The sequence below is a fragment of the Phalacrocorax aristotelis genome, chromosome Z (assembly GCF_949628215.1).
Source record: "Phalacrocorax aristotelis chromosome Z, bGulAri2.1, whole genome shotgun sequence".
In the NCBI taxonomy this organism is placed as follows: Eukaryota; Metazoa; Chordata; class Aves; order Suliformes; family Phalacrocoracidae; genus Phalacrocorax; species Phalacrocorax aristotelis.
In genome coordinates, this window is record NC_134311.1 from 74,863,371 (window position 1) to 74,883,334 (window position 19,964).

Sequence of the window (19,964 nt, forward strand, 5' to 3'; positions counted from 1 at the left end):
CTTGCCTTTCCTTGCCTTGCCTTTCCTTGCCTTGCCTTGCCTTGCCTTTCCTTGCCTTTCCTTGCCTTGCCTTTCCTTGCCTTTCCTTGCCTTTCCTTGCCTTTCCTTGCCTTGCCTTGCCTTTCCTTGCCTTGCCTTGCCTTGCCTTGCCTTGCCTTGCCTTGCCTTGCCTTGCCTTTCCTTTCCTTTCCTTGCCTTGCCTTGCCTTGCCTTGCCTTGCCTTGCCTTGCCTTGCCTTGCCTTGCCTTGCCTTGCCTTGCCTTGCCTTGCCTTGCCTTGCCTAGCCTTGCCTTGCCTTGCCTTGCCTTTACTTGCCTTGCCTTTTCTTGCCTTGCCTTTTCTTGCCTTGCCTTTTCTTGCCTTGCCTTTTCTTGCCTTTTCTTGCCTTGCCTTTTCTTGCCTTGCCTTTTCTTGCCTTTTCTTGCCTTTTCTTGCCTTGCCTTGCCTTGCCTTGCCTTGCCTTGCCTTTTCTTGCCTTGCCTTGCCTTGCCTTGTCTTGCCTTTTCTTGCCTTGCCTTTTCTTGCCTTGCCTTGCCTTGCCTTGCCTTGCCTTGCCTTGCCTTGCCTTGCCTTGCCTTGCCTTGCCTGGCCTTGCCTGGCCTGGCCTTTTCTTGTCTTGCCTTTTCTTGCCTTGCCTTTACTTGCCTTTTCTTTTCTTGCCTTTTCTTGCCTTTTCTTTCCTTGCCTTTTCTTGCCTTGCCTTTTCTTGCCTTGCCTTTTCTTGCCTTGCCTTTTCTTGCCTTGCCTTGCCTTGCCTTTTTTTTTCTTGCCTTTCCTTTTCTTGCCTTGCCTTTTCTTGCCTTGCCTTTTCTTGCCTTGCCTTGCCTTTCTTTCCCTTCCCTTTCCTTTCATTTCCTTGCCTTTCCTTGCCTTTCATTTCCTTGGCTTTCCTTACCTTTCCTTGCCTTTCCTTGCCTTTTCTTCCCTTTTCTTGCCTTGCTTTTTCTTCACTTTTCTTGACTTCACTTTCCTTGCCTTTTGTTGACTTGCCTTTTCTTGCCTTTCCTTGCCTTGCCTTGACTTTTCTTGCCTGTTCTTGCCTTGCCTTTTCTTGCCTTTTTTGCCTTTTCTTGCCTTTTATTGCCTTTTCTTGCCTTTTCTTGCCTTTTCTTGCCTTTTCTTGCCTTTTCTTGCCTTTTCTTTTCTTGCCTTTTCTTGTCTTTTCTTGCCTTGCCTTTTCTTGCCTTTGCTCACCTTGCCTTTTCTTGGATTTTCTTTTCTTGCATTGCCTTGCTTTTTCTTGCCTTTTCTTGCCTTGCTTTGCCTTGCCTTGCCCTGCCTTGCCTTTTCTTGGCTTTTCTTGCCTTGCCTTGCCTTGCCTTGCCTTGCAATTTTCTTGCCTTGCATTTTCTTGCCTTGCCTTGCCCTTTCTTGCCTTGCCTTGCTGTGCCTTCCCTTGCCTTTCCTTTCCTTTCCCTTAATTGCCTTGCCTTGCCTTGCCATTTCTTGCTTGCCTTTTCTTGCCTTTTCTTGCCTTGCCTTTTCTTGCCTTGCCTTTTCTTGCCTTTTCTTGGCTTTTCTTTTCTTGCCTTTTCTTGCCTTGCCTTGCCTTTTCTTACCTTGCCTTTTCTTGCCTTGCCTTTTCTTTCCTTGCCTTTTCTTTCCCTGCCTTTTCTTGCCTTGCCTTTTCTTGCCTTTTCTTGCCTATTCTTTCCTTGCCTTTTCTTTCCCTGCCTTTTCTTGCCTTGCCTTTTCTTGCCTTTTCTTTCCTTGCCTTTTCTTGCCTTGCCTTGACTTGCCTTTTATGTTCTTGATTTTTCTTGCCTTTTCTTTTCTTGCCTTGCCTTTTCTTGCCTTGCCTTGCCTTTTCTTGCCTTGCCTTTTCTTTCCCTGCCTTTCCTTGCCTTGCCTTTTCTTGCCTTTTCTTGCCTTGCCTTTTCTTGCCTTTTCTTGCCTTGCCTTTTCTTGCCTTGCCTTTACTTGCCTTTTATTTTCTTGATTTTTCTTGCCTTTTCTTTTCTTGCCTTGCCTTTTCTTGCCTTGCCTTTACTTGCCTTTTATTTTCTTGATTTTTCTTGCCTTTTCTTTTCTTGCCTTGCCTTTTCTTGCCTTGCCTTTTCTTGCCTTGCCTTGCCTTGCCTTACCTTTCCTTGCCTTGCCTTTCCTTACCTTTCATTGCCTTTCCTTTCTTTGCCTTTTCTTGCCATGCCTTGCCTTTTCTTGCCTTGCCTTGCCCTTTCTTGCCTTGCCTTGCCGTGCCTTCCCTTGCCTTTCCTTTCCTTTCCATTAATTGCCTTTTTTTGCCTTGCCATTTCTTGCCCTTACTTGCCTGCCTTTTCTTGCCTTTTCTTGCCTTGCCTTTTCTTGCCTTGCCTTTTCTTGCCTTTTATTTTCTTGCCTTTTCTTGGCTTTTCTTTTCTTGCCTTTTCTTACCTTGCCTTGCCTTTTCTTACCTTGCCTTTTCTTGCCTTGCCTTTTCTTGTCTTTCCTTGCCTTTTCTTTCCTTGCCTTTTCTTTCCCTGCCTTTTCTTGCCTTGCCTTTTCTTGCCTTTTCTTGCCTTGCCTTTTCTTGCCTTTTCTTGCCTTGCCTTTACTTGCCTTTTATTTTCTTGATTTTTCTTGCCTTTTCTTTTCTTGCCTTGCCTTTTCTTGCCTTTTCTTGCCTTTTCTTGCCTTTTCTTGCATTTTCTTGCCTTGCCTTTTCTTCTCTTGGCTTTTCTTGCCTTTTCTTTTCTTGCCTTTTATTTCTTGCTTTTCCTTGCCTTGCCTTGCCCTTCCCTCCCTTTTCTTGCCTTTTATTGCCTTTCCTTGCCTTGCCTTTCCTTTCCTTTTCTTGCCTTTTCTTGGCTTTTATTTTCTTCCCTTTCATTGCCTTGCCTTGTCTTTTCTTGCCTTGCCTTTTCTTGCCTTGCCTTTTCTTGTCTTGCCTTTTCTTCGCTTTTCTTGCCTTTTCTTTCATTGCCTTTTCTTGCCTTGCCTTGCCTTTCCTTACCTTGCCATTTCTTGCCTTGCCTTTTCTTGCTTTGCCTTTTCTTGTCTTGCTTCTTCTTGCTTTTTCTTGCCTTTTCTTACCCTGCCTTGCCTTGCCTTTTCTTGTTTTTTCTTGCCTTGCCTTGCATTTCTTTGCCTTGTCTTTTCTTGCCTTTTCTTGACTTTTCTTGCCTTGCATTTTCTTGCCTTGCTTTGCCTTTTCTTGCCTTGCCTTTTCTTGCCTTGCCTTTTCTTGCCTTTTCTTGCCTTGCCTTGCCTTCCTTTGCCTTGCCTTGACTTGCCTTTTCTTTTCTTGCTTTTTCTTGCCTTTTCTCTTCTTGCCTTTTCTCTTCTTGCCTTTTCTTGCCTTACCTTGCCTTGACATGCCTTTTCTTGCTTTTTCTTGACTAGCCTTGCCTTGCCTCCCCTTGCCTTGCCTTGCCTTGCCTTTACTTGCCTTTTCTTGCCTATTCTTGCCTTGCCTTTACTTGGATTTTCTATCCTTGCCATTCTTGCCTTTTCTTTTCTTGCCCTTTCTTGCCTTTTCTTGCCCTTTTTTGCCTTGTTTTTTTCTTGCCTTGCCTTTTCTTGCCTTGCCTTTTCTTGTCTTGCCTCTTCTTGCCTTTTCTTGCCTTTTCTTGACTTTTCTTGCCTTGCCTTGCCTTTTCTTGCCTTTTCTTACCTTGCCTTGCCTTGCCTTGCCTTGCAATTTTCTTGCCTTGCATTTTCTTGCCTTGCCTTGCCCTTTCTTGCCTTGCCTTGCCGTGCCTTCCCTTGCCTTTCCTTTCCTTTCCCTTAATTGCCTTGCCTTGCCTTGCCATTTCTTGCTTGCCTTTTCTTGCCTTTTCTTGCCTTGCCTTTTCTTGCCTTGCCTTTTCTTGCCTTTTCTTGGCTTTTCTTTTCTTGCCTTTTCTTGCCTTGCCTTGCCTTTTCTTACCTTGCCTTTTCTTGCCTTGCCTTTTCTTTCCTTGCCTTTTCTTTCCCTGCCTTTTCTTGCCTTGCCTTTTCTTGCCTTTTCTTGCCTATTCTTTCCTTGCCTTTTCTTTCCCTGCCTTTTCTTGCCTTGCCTTTTCTTGCCTTTTCTTTCCTTGCCTTTTCTTGCCTTGCCTTGACTTGCCTTTTATGTTCTTGATTTTTCTTGCCTTTTCTTTTCTTGCCTTGCCTTTTCTTGCCTTGCCTTGCCTTTTCTTGCCTTGCCTTTTCTTTCCCTGCCTTTCCTTGCCTTGCCTTTTCTTGCCTTTTCTTGCCTTGCCTTTTCTTGCCTTTTCTTGCCTTGCCTTTTCTTGCCTTGCCTTTACTTGCCTTTTATTTTCTTGATTTTTCTTGCCTTTTCTTTTCTTGCCTTGCCTTTTCTTGCCTTGCCTTTTCTTGCCTTGCCTTGCCTTGCCTTACCTTTCCTTGCCTTGCCTTTCCTTACCTTTCATTGCCTTTCCTTTCTTTGCCTTTTCTTGCCATGCCTTGCCTTTTCTTGCCTTGCCTTGCCCTTTCTTGCCTTGCCTTGCCGTGCCTTCCCTTGCCTTTCCTTTCCTTTCCATTAATTGCCTTTTTTTGCCTTGCCATTTCTTGCCCTTACTTGCCTGCCTTTTCTTGCCTTTTCTTGCCTTGCCTTTTCTTGCCTTGCCTTTTCTTGCCTTTTATTTTCTTGCCTTTTCTTGGCTTTTCTTTTCTTGCCTTTTCTTACCTTGCCTTGCCTTTTCTTACCTTGCCTTTTCTTGCCTTGCCTTTTCTTGTCTTTCCTTGCCTTTTCTTTCCTTGCCTTTTCTTTCCCTGCCTTTTCTTGCCTTGCCTTTTCTTGCCTTTTCTTGCCTTGCCTTTTCTTGCCTTTTCTTGCCTTGCCTTTACTTGCCTTTTATTTTCTTGATTTTTCTTGCCTTTTCTTTTCTTGCCTTGCCTTTTCTTGCCTTTTCTTGCCTTTTCTTGCCTTTTCTTGCATTTTCTTGCCTTGCCTTTTCTTCTCTTGGCTTTTCTTGCCTTTTCTTTTCTTGCCTTTTATTTCTTGCTTTTCCTTGCCTTGCCTTGCCCTTCCCTCCCTTTTCTTGCCTTTTATTGCCTTTCCTTGCCTTGCCTTTCCTTTCCTTTTCTTGCCTTTTCTTGGCTTTTATTTTCTTCCCTTTCATTGCCTTGCCTTGTCTTTTCTTGCCTTGCCTTTTCTTGCCTTGCCTTTTCTTGTCTTGCCTTTTCTTCGCTTTTCTTGCCTTTTCTTTCATTGCCTTTTCTTGCCTTGCCTTGCCTTTCCTTACCTTGCCATTTCTTGCCTTGCCTTTTCTTGCTTTGCCTTTTCTTGTCTTGCTTCTTCTTGCTTTTTCTTGCCTTTTCTTACCCTGCCTTGCCTTGCCTTTTCTTGTTTTTTCTTGCCTTGCCTTGCATTTCTTTGCCTTGTCTTTTCTTGCCTTTTCTTGACTTTTCTTGCCTTGCATTTTCTTGCCTTGCTTTGCCTTTTCTTGCCTTGCCTTTTCTTGCCTTGCCTTTTCTTGTCTTGCTTCTTCTTGCTTTTTCTTGCCTTTTCTTACCCTGCCTTGCCTTGCCTTTTCTTGTTTTTTCTTGCCTTGCCTTGCATTTCTTTGCCTTGTCTTTTCTTGCCTTTTCTTGACTTTTCTTGCCTTGCATTTTCTTGCCTTGCTTTGCCTTTTCTTGCCTTGCCTTTTCTTGCCTTGCCTTTTCTTGCCTTTTCTTGCCTTGCCTTGCCTTCCTTTGCCTTGCCTTGACTTGCCTTTTCTTTTCTTGCTTTTTCTTGCCTTTTCTCTTCTTGCCTTTTCTTGCCTTACCTTGCCTTGACATGCCTTTTCTTGCTTTTTCTTGACTAGCCTTGCCTTGCCTCCCCTTGCCTTGCCTTGCCTTGCCTTTACTTGCCTTTTCTTGCCTATTCTTGCCTTGCCTTTACTTGGATTTTCTATCCTTGCCATTCTTGCCTTTTCTTTTCTTGCCCTTTCTTGCCTTTTCTTGCCCTTTTTTGCCTTGTTTTTTTCTTGCCTTGCCTTTTCTTGCCTTGCCTTTTCTTGTCTTGCCTCTTCTTGCCTTTTCTTGCCTTTTCTTGACTTTTCTTGCCTTGCCTTGCCTTTTCTTGCCTTTTCTTACCTTGCCTTGCCTTGCCTTGCCTTGCAATTTTCTTGCCTTGCATTTTCTTGCCTTGCCTTGCCCTTTCTTGCCTTGCCTTGCCGTGCCTTCCCTTGCCTTTCCTTTCCTTTCCCTTAATTGCCTTGCCTTGCCTTGCCATTTCTTGCTTGCCTTTTCTTGCCTTTTCTTGCCTTGCCTTTTCTTGCCTTGCCTTTTCTTGCCTTTTCTTGGCTTTTCTTTTCTTGCCTTTTCTTGCCTTGCCTTGCCTTTTCTTACCTTGCCTTTTCTTGCCTTGCCTTTTCTTTCCTTGCCTTTTCTTTCCCTGCCTTTTCTTGCCTTGCCTTTTCTTGCCTTTTCTTGCCTATTCTTTCCTTGCCTTTTCTTTCCCTGCCTTTTCTTGCCTTGCCTTTTCTTGCCTTTTCTTTCCTTGCCTTTTCTTGCCTTGCCTTGACTTGCCTTTTATGTTCTTGATTTTTCTTGCCTTTTCTTTTCTTGCCTTGCCTTTTCTTGCCTTGCCTTGCCTTTTCTTGCCTTGCCTTTTCTTTCCCTGCCTTTCCTTGCCTTGCCTTTTCTTGCCTTTTCTTGCCTTGCCTTTTCTTGCCTTTTCTTGCCTTGCCTTTTCTTGCCTTGCCTTTACTTGCCTTTTATTTTCTTGATTTTTCTTGCCTTTTCTTTTCTTGCCTTGCCTTTTCTTGCCTTGCCTTTACTTGCCTTTTATTTTCTTGATTTTTCTTGCCTTTTCTTTTCTTGCCTTGCCTTTTCTTGCCTTTTCTTGCCTTTTCTTGCCTTTTCTTGCCTTTTCTTGCCTTGCCTTTTCTTCTCTTATCTTTTCTTGCCTTTTCTATTCTTGCCTTTTCTTTTCTTGCCTTTTATTTCTTGCTTTTCCTTGCCTTGCCTTGCCCTTCCTTCCCTTTTCTTGCCTTTTATTGCCTTTCCTTGCCTTGCCTTTCCTTTCCTTTTCTTGCCTTTTCTTGGCTTTTATTTTCTTCCCTTTCCTTGCCTTGCATTGCCCTTTCTTGCCTTGCCTTTTCTTGTCTTGTTTCTTCTTGCCTTTTCTTGCCTTTTCTTGCCTTTTCTTGCCTTGCCTTGCCTTTTCTTGCCTTTTCTTGCCTTGCCTTGCAATTTTCTTGCCTTGCATTTTCTTGCCTTGCCTTGCCCTTTCTTGCCTTGCCTTGCCGTGCCTTCCCTTGCCTTTCCTTTCCTTTCCCTTAATTGCCTTGCCTTGCCTTGCCATTTCTTGCTTGCCTTTTCTTGCCTTTTCTTGCCTTGCCTTTTCTTGCCTTGCCTTTTCTTGCCTTTTCTTGGCTTTTCTTTTCTTGCCTTTTCTTGCCTTGCCTTGCCTTTTCTTACCTTGCCTTTTCTTGCCTTGCCTTTTCTTGCCTTTTCTTGCATTTTCTTTCCTTGCCTTTTCTTTCCCTGCCTTTTCTTGCCTTGCCTTTTCTTGCCTTTTCTTGCCTATTCTTTCCTTGCCTTTTCTTTCCCTGCCTTTTCTTGCCTTGCCTTTTCTTGCCTTTTCTTTCCTTGCCTTTTCTTGCCTTGCCTTGACTTGCCTTTTATGTTCTTGATTTTTCTTGCCTTTTCTTTTCTTGCCTTGCCTTTTCTTGCCTTTTCTTGCCTTGCCTTTTCTTGCCTTTTCTTGCCTTGCCTTTTCTTGCCTTGCCTTTACTTGTCTTTTCTTTTCTTGATTTTTCTTGCCTTTTCTTTACTTGCCTTTTCTTTTCTTGCCCTTTCTTGCCTTTTCTTGCCATTTTTGCCTTGTTTTTTTCTTGCCTTTTCTTTTCTTGCCTTGCCTTTTCTTTCCTTTTCTTTCCTTGCCTTTTCTTGCCTTGCCTTTTCTTGCATTTTCTTGTCTTGCTTCTTCTTGCCTTTTCTTGCCTTTTCTTGCCTTGCCTTTTCTTTCCCTGCCTTTTCTTGCCTTGCCTTTTCTTGCCTTTTCTTGCCTTGCCTTTTCTTACCTTGCCTTGCCTTTTCTTGCCTTGCCTTGCCGTGCCTTCCCTTGCCTTTCCTTTCCTTTCCCTTAATTGCCTTTTTTTGCCTTGCCATTTCTTGCCCTTACTTGCCTGCCTTTTCTTGCCTTTTCTTGCCTTGCCTTTTCTTGCCTTGCCTTTTCTTGCCTTTTATTTTCTTGCCTTTTCTTGGCTTTTCTTTTCTTGCCTTTTCTTGCCTTGCCTTGCCTTTTCTTACCTTGCCTTTTCTTGCCTTGCCTTTTCTTTCCCTGCCTTTTCTTGCCTTGCCTTTTCTTGCCTTTTCTTGCCTTGCCTTTTCTTGCCTTGCCTTGCCTTTTCTTGCCTTGCCTTGCCGTGCCTTCCCTTGCCTTTCCTTTCCTTTCCCTTAATTGCCTTTTTTTGCCTTGCCATTTCTTGCCTTTTACTTGCCTGCCTTTTCTTGCCTTTTCTTGCCTTGCCTTTTCTTGCCTTGCCTTTTCTTGCCTTTTATTTTCTTGCCTTTTCTTGGCTTTTCTTTTCTTGCCTTTTCTTGCCTTGCCTTGCCTTTTCTTACCTTGCCTTTTCTTGCCTTGCCTTTTCTTGCTTTTCCTTGCCTTTTCTTTCCTTGCCTTTTCTTTCCCTTCCTTTTCTTGCCTTGCCTTTTCTTGCCTTTTCTTGCCTTGCCTTTTCTTGCCTTTTCTTGCCTTTTCTTTTCTTGCCTTGCCTTTTCTTGCCTTTTCTTGCCTTGCCTTTACTTGTCTTTTATTTTCTAGATTTTTCTTGCCTTTTCTTTTCTTGCCTTGCCTTTTCTTGCCTTTTCTTGCCTTTTCTTGCCTTTTCTTGCCTTGCCTTTTCTTCTCTTGGCTTTTCTTTCCTTTTCTTTTCTTGCCTTTTTTTCTTGCTTTTCCTTGCCTTGCCTTGCCCTTCCTTCCCTTTTCTTGTCTTTTATTGCCTTTCCTTGCCTTCCCTTTCCTTTCCTTTTCTTGCCTTTTCTTGGCTTTAATTTTCTTCCCTTTTCTTGCCTTGCCTTGCCTTTTCTTGCCTTGCCTTTTCTTGTCTTGCTTCTTCTTGCCTTTTTTTGACTTTTCTTGCCTTTTCTTACCTTGCTTTGCCTTGCCTTTCTTTCCCTTGCCTTTCCTTTCCTTTCCTTGCTTTCCTTGCCTTTCCCTTCCTTGGCTTTCCTTGACTTTCCTTGCTTTACTTGCCTTTTCTTCCCTTGCCTTGTCTTGCCTTTTCTTCCCCTTTCTTGCCTTGCCTTTTCTTCCCTTTTCTTGACTTCCCTTTCCTTGCCTTTTCTTGACTTGCCTTTTCTTGGCTTTCCTTGCCTTGCCTTGACTTTTCTTGCCTTTTCTTGCCTTGCCTTTTCTTGCCTTTTTTTGCCTTTTCTTGCCTTTTATTGCCTTGCCTTGCCTTTTCTTGCCTTGCTTCTTCTTGCCTTTTCTTGCATTTCTTTCCCTTGCCTTTCCTTTCCTTTCCTTGTCTTTCCTTGCCTTTTCTTGCCTTATCTTCCCTTGCCTTGCCTGTCCTTTCCTTGCCTTGCCTTGCCTTTTCTTCCCTTTTCTTGCCTTGCTTTTTCTTCCCTTTTCTTGCCTTGCCTTTCCTTGCCTTTTCTTGACTTGCCTTTTCTTGGCTTGCCTTGCCTTGCCTTGCCTTGCCTTTCCTTGCCTTTCCTTGACTTTTCTTGCCTTTTCTTGCCTTTTCTTCCCTTGCCTTTTCTTTCCTTTTCTTTCCTTGCCTTTTCTTGACTTGCCTTTTCTTGCCTTTTCTTGCCTTGCCATTTCTTGCCTTGCCTTATCTTGCCTTGCCTTTTCTTGTCTTGCTTCTTCTTGCCTTTTCTTGCCTTTTCTTGGCTTTTCTTTTCCTGTCTTTTCTTGCCTTTTCTTGCCTTGCCTTGCCTTTCTTTCCCTTCCCTTTCCTTTCCTTTCCTTGCCTTTCCTTGCCTTTCCCTTCCTTGGCTTTCCTTGCCTTTCCTTGCCTTTTCTTGCCTTTTCTTCCCTTTTCTTGCCTTGACTTTTCTTCCCTTTTCTTGCCTTCCATTTCCTTGCCTTTTCTTGACTTGCCTTTTCATGCCTTGCCTTACCTTCCCTTGACTTTTCTTGCCTTGCCGTGCCTTGCCTTTTCTTGCCTTTTCTTGCCTTTTCTTACCTTGCCATTTCTTGCCTTGCCTTTTCTTGCCTTGCCTTTTCTTGTCTTGCTTCTTCTTGCCTTTTCTTGCCTTTTCTTACCCTGCCTTGCCTTGCCTTTTCTTGCCTTTTCTTGTCTTGCTTCTTCTTGCCTTTTCTTGCCTTTTCTTACCCTGCCTTGCCTTGCCTTTTCTTGTTTTTTCTTGCCTTGCCTTGCATTTCTTTGCCTTGCCTTTTCTTGCCTTTTCTTCACTTTTCTTGCCTTGCATTTTCTTGCCTTGCTTTGCCTTTTCTTGCCTTGCCTTTTCTTGCCTTGCCTTGCATTTCTTGCCTTGCCTTTTCTTGCCTTGCTTTTTCTTGCCTGTTCTTGCCTTGCCTTTTCTTGCCTTTTTTGCCTTTTCTTGCCTTTTATTGCCTTTTCTTGCCTTTTCTTTTCTTGCCTTGCCTTGCTTTTTCTTGCCTTTTCTTGTCTTGCCTTGCCTTGCCTTGCCTTTTCTTGCCTTGCCTTTTCTTGACTTTTCTTACCTTTTCTTGCCTTGCCTTTTCTTGCCTTGCCTTTTCTTGCCTTGCCTTTTCTTGCCTTGCCTTTTCTTGCCTTTTCTTGCATTTTCTTGCCTTTTCTTGCATTGCCTTTTCTTGCCTTGCCTTGCCTTGCCTTTTCTTGCCTTGCCTTTTCTTGCCTTGCCTTGCCTTTTCTTGCCTTGCCTTTTATTGCCTTCTCTTCTCTTGCCTCTTCTTTTCTTGCCTTTCCTTGCCTTGCCTTCCCTTTAATTTTCTTCTCTTTTCTTCCCTTTTCTTGCCTTTTCTTTTCCTTTCCTTGCGTTGCCTTGCCTTTTCTTGCCTTGCCTTTTCTTGCCTTGGCATTTTTTGCCTTGCCTTTCCTTTCCTTGCCTTGCCTTTCCTTACCTTTCATTGCCTTTCCTTTCTTTGCCTTTTCTTGCCATGCCTTGCCTTTTCTTGCCTTGCCTTGCCCTTTCTTGCCTTGCCTTGCCGTGCCTTCCCTTGCCTTTCCTTTCCTTTCCATTAATTGCCTTTTTTTGCCTTGCCATTTCTTGCCCTTACTTGCCTGCCTTTTCTTGCCTTTTCTTGCCTTTTCTTTTCTTGCCTTGCCTTTTCTTGCCTTTTATTTTCTTGCCTTTTCTTGGCTTTTCTTTTCTTGCCTTTTCTTACCTTGCCTTGCCTTTTCTTACCTTGCCTTTTCTTGCCTTGCCTTTTCTTGCCTTTCCTTGCCTTTTCTTTCCTTGCCTTTTCTTTCCCTGCCTTTTCTTGCCTTGCCTTTTCTTGCCTTTTCTTGCCTTGCCTTTTCTTGCCTTTTCTTGCCTTGCCTTTACTTGCCTTTTATTTTCTTGATTTTTCTTGCCTTTTCTTTTCTTGCCTTGCCTTTTCTTGCCTTTTCTTGCCTTTTCTTGCCTTTTCTTGCATTTTCTTGCCTTGCCTTTTCTTCTCTTGGCTTTTCTTGCCTTTTCTTTTCTTGCCTTTTATTTCTTTCTTTTCCTTGCCTTGCCTTGCCCTTCCTTCCCTTTTCTTGCCTTTTATTGCCTTTCCTTGCCTTGCCTTTCCTTTCCTTTTCTTGCCTTTTCTTGGCTTTTATTTTCTTCCCTTTCATTGCCTTGCCTTGTCTTTTCTTGCCTTGCCTTTTCTTGCCTTGCCTTTTCTTGCCTTGCCTTTTCTTGCCTTGCCTTTTCTTCGCTTTTCTTGCCTTTTCTTTCATTGCCTTTTCTTGCCTTGCCTTGCCTTTCCTTACCTTGCCATTTCTTGCCTTGCCTTTTCTTGCTTTGCCTTTTCTTGTCTTGCTTCTTCTTGCTTTTTCTTGCCTTTTCTTACCCTGCCTTGCCTTGCCTTTTCTTGTTTTTTCTTGCCTTGCCTTGCATTTCTTTGCCTTGCCTTTTCTTGCCTTTTCTTGACTTTTCTTGCCTTGCATTTTCTTGCCTTGCTTTGCCTTTTCTTGCCTTGCCTTTTCTTGCCTTGCCTTTTCTTGCCTTTTCTTGCCTTGCCTTGCCTTCCTTTGCCTTGCCTTGACTTGCCTTTTCTTTTCTTGCTTTTTCTTGCCTTTTCTCTTCTTGCCTTTTCTTGCCTTACCTTGCCTTGACATGCCTTTTCTTGCTTTTTCTTGACTAGCCTTGCCTTGCCTCCCCTTGCCTTGCCTTGCCTTGCCTTTACTTGCCTTTTCTTGCCTATTCTTGCCTTGCCTTTACTTGGATTTTCTATCCTTGCCATTCTTGCCTTTTCTTTTCTTGCCCTTTCTTGCCTTTTCTTGCCCTTTTTTGCCTTGTTTTTTTCTTGCCTTGCCTTTTCTTGCCTTGCCTTTTCTTGTCTTGCCTCTTCTTGCTTTTTCTTGCCTTTTCTTACCCTGCCTTGCCTTGCCTTTTCTTGTTTTTTCTTGCCTTGCCTTGCATTTCTTTGCCTTGTCTTTTCTTGCCTTTTCTTGACTTTTCTTGCCTTGCATTTTCTTGCCTTGCTTTGCCTTTTCTTGCCTTGCCTTTTCTTGCCTTGCCTTTTCTTGCCTTTTCTTGCCTTGCCTTGCCTTCCTTTGCCTTGCCTTGACTTGCCTTTTCTTTTCTTGCTTTTTCTTGCCTTTTCTCTTCTTGCCTTTTCTTGCCTTACCTTGCCTTGACATGCCTTTTCTTGCTTTTTCTTGACTAGCCTTGCCTTGCCTCCCCTTGCCTTGCCTTGCCTTGCCTTTACTTGCCTTTTCTTGCCTATTCTTGCCTTGCCTTTACTTGGATTTTCTATCCTTGCCATTCTTGCCTTTTCTTTTCTTGCCCTTTCTTGCCTTTTCTTGCCCTTTTTTGCCTTGTTTTTTTCTTGCCTTGCCTTTTCTTGCCTTGCCTTTTCTTGTCTTGCCTCTTCTTGCCTTTTCTTGCCTTTTCTTGACTTTTCTTGCCTTGCCTTGCCTTTTCTTGCCTTTTCTTACCTTGCCTTGCCTTGCCTTGCCTTGCAATTTTCTTGCCTTGCATTTTCTTGCCTTGCCTTGCCCTTTCTTGCCTTGCCTTGCCGTGCCTTCCCTTGCCTTTCCTTTCCTTTCCCTTAATTGCCTTGCCTTGCCTTGCCATTTCTTGCTTGCCTTTTCTTGCCTTTTCTTGCCTTGCCTTTTCTTGCCTTGCCTTTTCTTGCCTTTTCTTGGCTTTTCTTTTCTTGCCTTTTCTTGCCTTGCCTTGCCTTTTCTTACCTTGCCTTTTCTTGCCTTGCCTTTTCTTGCCTTGCCTTTTCTTTCCCTGCCTTTTCTTGCCTTGCCTTTTCTTGCCTTTTCTTGCCTATTCTTTCCTTGCCTTTTCTTTCCCTGCCTTTTCTTGCCTTGCCTTTTCTTGCCTTTTCTTTCCTTGCCTTTTCTTGCCTTGCCTTGACTTGCCTTTTATGTTCTTGATTTTTCTTGCCTTTTCTTTTCTTGCCTTGCCTTTTCTTGCCTTGCCTTTTCTTGCCTTGCCTTTTCTTTCCCTGCCTTTCCTTGCCTTGCCTTTTCTTGCCTTTTCTTGCCTTGCCTTTTCTTGCCTTTTCTTGCCTTGCCTTTTCTTGCCTTGCCTTTACTTGCCTTTTATTTTCTTGATTTTTCTTGCCTTTTCTTTTCTTGCCTTGCCTTTTCTTGCCTTGCCTTTACTTGCCTTTTATTTTCTTGATTTTTCTTGCCTTTTCTTTTCTTGCCTTGCCTTTTCTTGCCTTTTCTTGCCTTTTCTTGCCTTTTCTTGCCTTTTCTTGCCTTGCCTTTTCTTCTCTTAACTTTTCTTGCCTTTTCTATTCTTGCCTTTTATTTTCTTGCCTTTTATTTCTTGCTTTTCCTTGCCTTGCCTTGCCTTTCCTTCCCTTTTCTTGCCTTTTATTGCCTTGCCTTTTCTTGCCTTGCCTTTTCTTGCCTTTTCTTTCCTTCCCTTTTCTTGCCTTGCCTTGTCTTTTCTTGCCTGGCCTTTTCTTGCCTTGCCTTTTCTTGCCTTGCCTTGCCTTTTCTTGCCTTGCCATTTCTTCCCTTGCCTTTTCTTGTCTTCCTTCTTCTTGCGTTTTCTTGCCTTTTCTTGCCTTGCCTTTTCTTTTCTTGCCTTGCCTTTCCTTGCCTTTCATTGCCTTTCCTTTCTTTGCCTTTTCTTGCCATGCCTTGCCTTTTCTTGACTTTTCCTGTTTTTTCTTGCGTTGCCTTGCATTTCTTTGCCTTGCCTTTTCTTGCCTTTTCTTGACTTTTCTTGCCTTGCATTTTCTTGCCTTGCCTTGCCTTTTCTTGCCTTTTCTTGCCTTGCCTTTTCTTGCCTTGCCTTTTCTTGCCTTTTCTTGCCTTGCCTTGCCTTCCTTTGCCTTGCCTTGACTTGCATTTTCTTTTCTTGCTTTTTCTTGCCTTTTCTCTTCTTGCCTTTTCTTGCCTTACCTTGCCTTGCCATGCCTTTTCTTGCTTTTTCTTGACTTGCCTTGCCTTGCCTTGCCTTCCCTTGCATTGCCTTGCCTTTTCTTGCCTTTTCTTGGCTTTTCTTGCCTTGCCTTTACTTGGATTTTCTATCCTTGCCATTCTTGCCTTTTCTTGCCCTTTTTTGCCTTGTTTTTTTCTTGCCTTGCATTTTCTTGCCTTGCCTTTTCTTTCCTTTTCTTTCCTTGCCTTTTCTTGCCTTGCCTTTTCTTGCCTTGCCTTTTCTTGTCTTGCTTCTTCTTGCCTTTTCTTGCCTTTTCTTGCCTTTTCTTGCCTTGCCTTTTCTTTCCCTGCCTTTTCTTGCCTTGCCTTATCTTGCCTTTTCTTGCCTTGCCTTTTCTTGCCTTGCCTTGCCCTTTCTTGCCTTGCCTTGCCGTGCCTTCCCTTGCCTTTCCTTTCCTTTCCCTTAATTGCCTTTTTTTGCCTTGCCATTTCTTGCCCTTACTTGCCTGCCTTTTCTTGCCTTTTCTTGCCTTGCCTTTTCTTGCCTTGCCTTTTCTTGCCTTTTATTTTCTTGCCTTTTCTTGGCTTTTCTTTTCTTGCCTTTTCTTGCCTTGCCTTGCCTTTTCTTACCTTGCCTTTTCTTGCCTTGCCTTTTCTTGCCTTTCCTTGCCTTTTCTTGCCTTGCCTTTTCTTGCCTTTCCTTGCCTTTTCTTTCCTTGCCTTTTCTTTCCCTGCCTTTTCTTGCCTTGCCTTTTCTTGCCTTTTCTTGCCTTGCCTTTTCTTGCCTTGCCTTGCCCTTTCTTGCCTTGCCTTGCCGTTCCTTCCCTTGCCTTTCCTTTCCTTTCCCTTAATTGCCTTTTTTTGCCTTGCCATTTCTTGCCCTTACTTGCCTGCCTTTTCTTGCCTTTTCTTGCCTTGCCTTTTCTTGCCTTGCCTTTTCTTGCCTTTTATTTTCTTGCCTTTTCTTGGCTTTTCTTTTCTTGCCTTTTCTTGCCTTGCCTTGCCTTTTCTTACCTTGCCTTTTCTTGCCTTGCCTTTTCTTGCCTTTCCTTGCCTTTTCTTACCTTGCCTTTCCTTTCCTTGTCTTTCCTTGCCTTTTCTTGCCTTATCTTCCCTTGCCTTGCCTGTCCTTTCCTTGCCTTGCCTTGCCTTTTCTTCCCTTTTCTTGCCTTGCTTTTTCTTCCCTTTTCTTGCCTTGCCTTTCCTTGCCTTTTCTTGACTTGCCTTTTCTTGGCTTGCCTTGCCTTGCCTTGCCTTGCCTTTCCTTGCCTTTCCTTGACTTTTCTTGCCTTTTCTTGCCTTTTCTTGCCTTTTCTTCCCTTGCCTTTTCTTCCCTTGCCTTTTCTTGCCTTTTCTTGACTTGCCTTTTCTTGCCTTTTCTTGCCTTGCCATTTCTTGCCTTGCCTTATCTTGCCTTGCCTTTTCTTGTCTTGCTTCTTCTTGCCTTTTCTTGCCTTTTCTTGGCTTTTCTTTTCCTGCCTTTTCTTGCCTTTTCTTGCCTTGCCTTGCCTTTCTTTCCCTTCCCTTTCCTTTCCTTTCCTTTCCTTGCCTTCCCTTGCCTTTCCCTTCCTTGGCTTTCCTTGCCTTTCCTTGCCTTTTCTTGCCTTTTCTTCCCTTTTCTTGCCTTGACTTTTCTTCCCTTTTCTTGCCTTCCATTTCCTTGCCTTTTCTTGACTTGCCTTTTCATGCCTTGCCTTACCTTCCCTTGACTTTTCTTGCCTTGCCGTGCCTTGCCTTTTCTTGCCTTTTCTTGCATTTTTTTGCCTTTTATTGCCTTTCCTTGCCTTTCCTTTCCTTTTCTTGCCTTGCCTTTTCTTGCCTTTTCTTGCCTTGCTATTTCTTACCTTGCCTTTTCATGGATTTTCTTTTCTTGCCTTGCCTTGCTTTTTCTTGCCTTTTCTTGCCTTGCCTTGCCTTGCCTTGCCTTGCCTTTTCTTGCCTTTTCTTGCCTTTTCTTCCCTTTTCTTGCCTTTTATTGCCTTTCCTTCCCTTTCCTTGCCTTACCTTTTCTTGCCTTGCCTTGCCTTGCCTTTTCTTACCTTTCCTTTATTGCCTTTCCCTTTCTTGCCTTTTCTTGCCTTGCCATTACTTGCACTTACTTGCCTGTCTTTTCTTGCCTTTTCTTGCCTTGCCTTTTCTTGCCTTGCCTTTTCTTGCCTTTTATTTTCTTGCGTTTTCTTGGCTTTTCCCTTCTTGCCTTTTCTTGCCTTTTCTTGCCTTTTCTTACCTTGCCTTTTCTTGCCTTTTCTTGCCTTTTCTTGCATTTTCTTTCCTTGCCTTTTCTTTCCCTGCCTTTTCTTGCCTTGCCTTTTCTTGCCTTTTCTTGCCTTTTCTTTCCTTGCCTTTCCTTCTCTTGCCTTTTCTTGCCTTTTCTTGCCTTGCGTTTTCTTGCCTTGCTTTTTCTTGCCTATTCTTGCCTTGCCTTTTCTTGCCTTGCCTTTTCTTGCCTTTTCTTGCCTTTTCTTGCCTTGCCTTTTCTTTCCTTTCTTTTTCTTGCCTTTTCTTGCCTTGCCTTTTCTTGCCTTTTCTTGCCTTTTCATTCCTTCCCTTTTCTTTCCTTGCCTTTTCTTGCCTTTACTTGCCTTGCCTTTTCTTGCCTTTTCTTGCCTTGCCTTTACTTGTCTTTTCTTTTCTTGATTTTTCTTGCCTTTTCTTTACTTGCCTTGCCTTTTCTTGCCTTTTCTTGCCTTTCTTGCCTTTTCTTGCCTTTTCTTGCCTTGCCTTTTCTTGCCTTGCCTTTTCTTGCCTTTTCTTGCCTTTTCTTTACTTGCCTTGGCTTTTCTTGCCTTTTCTTGCCTTTCTTGCCTTTTCTTGCCTTTTCTTGCCTTGCCTTTTCTTGCCTTGCCTTTTCTTGCCTTTTCTTGCCTTTTCTTTCCTTGCCTTTTCATGCCTTTTCTTGCCTTGCCTTTACTTGTCTTTTCTTTTCTTGATTTTTCTTGCCTTTTCTTTTCTTGCCTTGCCTTTTCTTGCCTTGCCTTGCCTTGCCTTGCCTTTCTTTCCCTTCCCTTTCCTTTCCTTTCCTTGCTTTCCTTACCTTCCCCTTCCTTTGCTTTCCTTGCCTTTCTTTCCCTTGCCTTGCCTTTCTTTGCCTTGCCTTGCATTGCCTTTTCTTGCCTTTTCTTGCCTTGCCTTGCCTTTCTTTCCCTTCCCTTTCCTTGCCTTTCCTTGCCTTTCCTTGCCTTTCCATTCCTTGGCTTTCCTTGGCTTTCCTTGCCTTTTCTTGCCTTTTCTTCCCTTTTCTTGCCTTGACTTTTCTTCCCTTTTATTGCCTTCCCTTTCCTTGCCTTTTCTTGACTTCCCTTTTCATGCCTTGCCTTACCTTGCCTTGACTTTTCTTGCCTTGCCGTGCCTTGACTTTTCTTGCCTTTTCTTGCATTTTCTTGCCTTTTATTGCCTTGCCTTTCCTTGCCTTTTCTTGCCTTGCCTTTTCTTACCTTGCCTTTTCATGGATTTTCTTTTCTTGCCTTGCCTTGCTTTTTCTTGTCTTTTCTTGCCTTGCCTTTTCTTGCCTTGCCTTTTCTTGCCTTTTCTTGCCATGCCTTTTCTTGCCTTGCCTTTTCTTGCCTTTTCTTGCCTTTTCTTGCCTTTTCTTGCCTTGCCTTTTCTTGCCTTGCCTTTTCTTGCCTTTTCTTGCCTTTTCTTTCCTTGCCTTTTATTGCCTTTTGTTGCCTTGCCTTGCCTTGCCTTGCCTTTCTTTCCCTTCCCTTTCCTTGCCTTTCCTTGCCTTTCCTTGCCTTTCCATTCCTTGGCTTTCCTTGGCTTTCCTTGCCTTTTCTTGCCTTTTCTTCCCTTTTCTTGCCTTGACTTTTCTTCCCTTTTATTGCCTTCCCTTTCCTTGCCTTTTCTTGACTTCCCTTTTCATGCCTTGCCTTACCTTGCCTTGACTTTTCTTGCCTTGCCGTGCCTTGACTTTTCTTGCCTTTTCTTGCATTTTCTTGCCTTTTATTGCCTTGCCTTTCCTTGCCTTTTCTTGCCTTGCCTTTTCTTACCTTGCCTTTTCATGGATTTTCTTTTCTTGCCTTGCCTTGCTTTTTCTTGTCTTTTCTTGCCTTGCCTTTTCTTGCCTTGCCTTTTCTTGCCTTTTCTTGCCATGCCTTTTCTTGCCTTGCCTTTTCTTGCCTTTTCTTGCCTTTTCTTGCCTTTTCTTGCCTTGCCTTTTCTTGCCTTGCCTTTTCTTGCCTTTTCTTGCCTTTTCTTTCCTTGCCTTTTATTGCCTTTTGTTGCCTTGCCTTGCCTTGCCTTGCCTTTCTTTCCCTTCCCTTTCCTTGCCTTTCCTTGCCTTTCCTTGCCTTTCCATTCCTTGGCTTTCCTTGGCTTTCCTTGCCTTTTCTTGCCTTTTCTTCCCTTTTCTTGCCTTGACTTTTCTTCCCTTTTATTGCCTTCCCTTTCCTTGCCTTTTCTTGACTTCCCTTTTCATGCCTTGCCTTACCATGCCTTGACTTTTCTTGCCTTGCCGTGCCTTGACTTTTCTTGCCTTTTCTTGCATTTTCTTGCCTTTTATTGCCTTGCCTTTCCTTGCCTTTTCTTGCCTTGCCTTTTCTTACCTTGCCTTTTCATGGATTTTCTTTTCTTGCCTTGCCTTGCTTTTTCTTGTCTTTTCTTGCCTTGCCTTTTCTTGCCTTGCCTTTTCTTGCCTTTTCTTGCCATGCCTTTTCTTGCCTTGCCTTTTCTTGCCTTTTCTTGCCTTTTCTTGCCTTTTCTTGCCTTGCCTTTTCTTGCCTTGCCTTTTCTTGCCTTTTCTTGCCTTTTCTTTCCTTGCCTTTTATTGCCTTTTGTTGCCTTGCCTTGCCTTGCCTTGCCTTGCTTTGCATTTTCTTGCCTTGCCATTTCTTGCCTTGCCTTTTCTTGCCTTTTCCTTGCTTTCCTTGCCTTTCCCTTCCTTGGCTTTCCTTGCCTTTCTTTCCCTTGCCTTTCCTTTCTTTGCCTTGCCCTGCATTGCCTTTTCTTGCCTTATCTTCCCTGGCCTTGCCTGTCCATTCCTTGCCTTGCCTTGCCTTTTCTTCCCTTTTCTTGCCTTGCTTTTTCTTCCCTTTTCTTCCCTTGCCTTTCCTTGCCTTTCCTTGCCTTGCCTTGCCTTGCCTTGCCTTGCCTTGCCTTTCCTTGCCTTTCCTTGCCTTTCCTTGCCTTTTCTTGCCTTTTCTTGCCTTTTCTTGCCTTTTCTTGCCTTGCCTTTTCTTGCCTTTTCTTGCCTTGCCTTTTCTTGCCTTGCCTTTTCTTTCCTTTTCTTGCCTTTTCTTTCCTTTTCTTGCCTTTTCTTGCCTTTTCTTGCCTTTTCTTGCCTTGCCTTGCCTTTTCTTGCCTTTCTTTCCCTTGCCTTTCCTTTCCTTTCCTTGTCTTTCCTTGCCTTTTCTTGCCCTATCTTCCCTTGCCTTGCCTGTCCTTTCCTTGCCATGCCTTGCCTTTTCTTCCCTTTCTTGCCTTGCTTTTTCTTCCCTTTTCTTGCCTTGCCTTTCCTTGCCTTTTCTTGACTTGCCTTTCCTTGCCTTGCCTTTCCTTACCTTTTCTTGACTTGCCTTTTCTTGCCTTTTCTTGCCTTGCCTTTTCTTGCCTTTTCTTGCCTTGCCTGTTCTTCCCTTTTCTTGCCTTGCTTTTTCTTCCCTTTTCTTGCCTTGCCTTTCCTTGCCT